Source organism: Asparagus officinalis, chromosome 5 (assembly GCF_001876935.1).
Source record: "Asparagus officinalis chromosome 5, Aspof.V1, whole genome shotgun sequence".
In the NCBI taxonomy this organism is placed as follows: domain Eukaryota; kingdom Viridiplantae; phylum Streptophyta; class Magnoliopsida; order Asparagales; family Asparagaceae; genus Asparagus; species Asparagus officinalis.
This window is the reverse complement of record NC_033798.1, coordinates 113,881,196-113,885,518: the sequence shown is the minus strand read 5'-3', so window position 1 is coordinate 113,885,518 and position 4,323 is coordinate 113,881,196. Positions and strand designations below refer to the sequence as shown.

At 36.8% G+C, this 4,323-nt stretch overlaps 1 pseudogene; it reads left to right on the top strand.

Moving 5' to 3' along the window:
- Window positions 1,549-4,323, top strand: part of LOC109840752 — a 6,626-nt pseudogene continuing 3,851 nt past the window's right edge.

Sequence of the window (4,323 nt, the reverse complement as noted above, 5' to 3'; positions counted from 1 at the left end):
AATATTATATGGCTAGAATAGAACCTCTGAAATTTAAAAATTACAGTGCAATTATTCTTTTTGCTTTTTACCACCAAATCTGCTAAAGTTGCTCATCTAGGTATCCACCATGCGAAGTAGAAAGTTTAACCAACCAATAAGACTAGATTAACGCATTTGGTCATTAAAAATTTATTTTGTATATTGGAAGTAAAAGTTGAGGGGTGCTATTTGTAAGTTTGTCATTGCTTGAGGAAATGGTTTGGTATCAGGCACGCCTTTACTCCCACTCCGTCTGTCCTTCACAAATAACCAGAAATGGAAACTTATCCTCAAGAGTGGAATAAAGATTTGATACGCTGTATTTTGCTGGCCAATGTGTGAATAGCTTTGCTACATGGACCCAAAATATGGGACCAATAAAAGAAACAGATGAGATGTCCCACTTCTATTGGATAATGAGTCGGCCATCATTAATGATGACCAACTCATTATCCAATAGGAGCGGGACACCTCACTTGTCCTCCCTATTGATCCCATATTTTGGGTCCTTGAGGATTTTTTCATGTGTGAGTCTTAACAAAAGATGTTGCCCTATTGGAATTTCCCTATAGCAGAGCATGGCATTTACTCTTTACTTAAATTCTCGGTATTTGTTATGTATCATAATCAAGTTGAGCGTTGCTTAGATCTAATTTGGTTATTTTTTTAGGGGAAGGGCATGATCTAATATGCCTTTGTGTATGTCTACTTACTTAAAATTGTTCCAAGCTCTCAAGTAGACTAATCTGAAAATAAGCAATTATCATCTTCACTATACTAAAACTTTGAAGTTTTTAAGAAAATTAAGAGAGATAATTTTCTGTAATAACATGTCCATACACATTGAATATCCTCTTTTATAGGCTGAAACACGAAATTTTTACAATTGTATTTTTTAAAAGCTTTTCTAACTATGCACTCATTGACCTTTTTACATCGATCTCTAATTTCATATTAAAATTCCTTTCATTACACGATTTTTTAAAATTATAATGATGATTAAGGGTAATAATTTTATACTCTAATTGATCTATAATATTGGATGATTAAAAATGATGATGTCATCATACTTATTGTTCTCTCTCATTAGCCAATAGTTAATGTCTATCATTTTATCCCTTACTGGATTTCTTTCAAATCTACCTAAAAAAGTTGCTCTAAGTATTACTGAAATTAGGGGTTTAACTGCAAACATGCCAAATACTTGGTGCAAAATAAGAAAATAGAAATATCCACCGACGACCGCAGACAGCACATGACATGTTCTTTTCTCTCTCTCTCTCTCTCTCTCTCTCTCTCTTTCTCATAACCATTTCCGGCTCCTCTCACAAGTACTACACAAGCCAGAGACTGGGTTGAACAAAATGAAGTAAATAAAACAAAATTTAAGGGGGAAATGGCTAAATAGAAGCACAAAATAATTTCTATATAAATAATATATGTCTGCATTTAATAATCATTGCCACTCTGGTGTGAATGTGGCTTCTCAGTTCCCACTCTCCTCACTTCCCTCCATAAATACTCCTCTTAACTCTCCTCAACTCTCTCACACTCCTCTCTTGTCTTCCTCTCTTATCTTTTTCCTTTTGTTTTCTCAGTGATAATCACTTAATTAACCGCATTGCGATCAAGTTTTGTTAATTAATCACCCACATTAATGGCTTGGGGTGTGGTTCATCTTGGTGTGGTAATGCTAGTAGCTCTTTCTCCATTTGTTAATGGTGGTGGGCATGACTATGGGAGAGCTTTGAGTAAGAGCATTCTCTTCTTTGAGGCTCAGAGATCTGGTTACCTCCCTAAGAACCAGAGGGTCACTTGGAGAGCTAATTCTGGCCTTCAAGATGGAAAGGCTAGTGGGGTATGCTCACCTGCCTCCCTTCCTCTAACCATGATTATATGTATGTATAATGTACATGGTTTTCTAATTTCATCCTCAAATGCGGGCTCTCTGCAGTTTACCCCCTGCTTTTCGGGCTTTTTAAAAAGTAGAGCAGGGTTTTTTTTTTCTTTGGGATTTACTTCTTAAAATTATTTCTTATTTGAAGTGACCCAGAAGTCTTTTCAGTTTGAGGGTACATAAGATGTGTGTATTTCAGTCGTTATTGAGTTATTTGAAACAACTAAAAGATCTCGGGGAGTAAAATCTAATCTCGCAGATACGGCGGTTTCCTGAAAATGATATATAATAGCAAAAAATAGAAATGAATGTTAATCATCACAATAATAACGGTATGAGTTATATTCTTCCGTTCAGTTCTGTTGACGATTATTTTCTGTAGTAAATTAATTGTAGCTTATCTTTATTATATACTTTCGACGTCTAATTGAAGGCGTTAGAGATTTGTGAATGATTATATTGTATATATGAACTCGGTTGAATGCAGGTGGATTTAGTAGGAGGATACTACGATGCAGGGGACAATGTGAAGTTTGGGCTGCCCATGGCCTTCACCGTCACTATGATGTCCTGGAGCATTGCTGAATATGGCAAGCAAATGGCCGCCAGCGGAGAACTGAGCCATGCTCTTAACGCCGTCAGGTGGGGAACTGACTATCTCATTAAAGCTCATCCCGAGCCCAATGTCCTCTATGGACAGGTAATTACTTCTTAGTCCCTCACTTATTGCCCCCTTGAAATTTTGATAATTCTAACTAACTTGCAATTTAAGAACTATTTCTACACGACTGACTAATGACTACACGGACGCTTGGATTGCCATCTAAGGGTCCCAGAATTTACCGTACTCGTTTTTTCCCCTGGTTGATTTGCGTAAAACCCCTCTGATAACTAAGAATTTTGCGGAAAAGTTCTCATGCTTTATTAGAGGCCTCGTGTAATAATGTCACTTGAGCAGAGTTGAGCGAATCACCCATCCATTATCACCTCACATTAAGAGACGTATAAGGGGGGAAAAATCTAACGAGCATTGAGATTTTCTCCATTCCTCTCGGATACTAGCTAGAGAGCCTAGCTAGTAGCTACTTTTTTTATTACAACCAGTTATTGTTTGTTGCACAGTTTCTTGAGAGCATCTCCAACAGCTTCCCCAAAATTTTCTCCAAAATAGAGAAACAAAAGTCATATTCTCTAAATTATTTTTGCTCCAACTCCAACAACTTTCCCATTTTGAAAAATCGCATTTATTACAATAATAAAGCTCTTCCCAAAAATTTGGAGAATGCTGCAAATTTGGGGAAGGCTCCCTATTTTTTCTCCTTCTTCCCTATTTTGGGGAATGAGATGGGGAATCTGTTGGAATTTTTTCTCCTTCTTCCCTATTTTGGGGAATGAGATGGGGAATCTGTTGGACCAAAAAAAAGCTCTATATTCCCCAAAATTTTTGGGGAATGAGATGGGGAATCTGTTGGACCAAAAAAAAGCTCTATATTCCCCAAAATTGAGTATTTGAAGAAGATGGGGAAGCTGTTGGAGATGCTCTGAGTAAAAAGGGGAGAGAGAGACAGTTGGAGTTGGTCATGAAATTATGATTACAGAAGTAGGTACGTTGAGAAAGGTCTAATTTCATCTAATACAGCAGGGATTTGCAGAAAACACCCTTAGGGAAGTTATTTGTAGAGCCCAATAGAGCAGATTTGATGAATCTAAATAAAGCATGAGGTCCTGCTCAGGAAATCTTTTATAGTACAGGGACTTTTTTTGTAATTAACTTCGTTCCAATTGTTACTGTTGATAAGTAATGAAGTTACGTTATGAACAGTTTTTATTTATTTTTGATTGGCTGGACAGGTGTTTGTTCATGCTCTTTGCATTAAATGTTTCAACTTTTGTCAGTAACCTTTACTGCTCATTTGCTTGACTTGTTCTATGTTTTCCAAACCCAAAAGATTAAAGAAGGTAGGAGTAACCGTAATTATAATAAGAGCTGTGGAAGAGCAGTTACTGTTCCATTAATTCATTTGACAAAAATGCTTACCGAATCCTGTTAAAAAAAATATAATAGGGAGTAATTTATCTCGATACATGAACTCCAATTTTTTATTAGCATAACCTAATGACTGAAAGGAACCTTAATTGTATCTTGTTTAAAAAAAAAGATTCAAACAGCTTAGATCGCAAAGAGACGAAACCGGACTCTAAATATTTAATTCTCAATGGCTGAATTTTCTTAACATGTTATTTTAATTAAGCTGCTGAGCAATCTTAATCTAATTATCTTCAGGTTGGTGATGGCAACTCTGACCACTACTGCTGGCAGCGGCCAGAGGACATGACAACCAACCGGCAAGCTTATCGGATCGACGTGAATCACCCGGGTTCAGACCTCGCCGGAGAGACTGCAG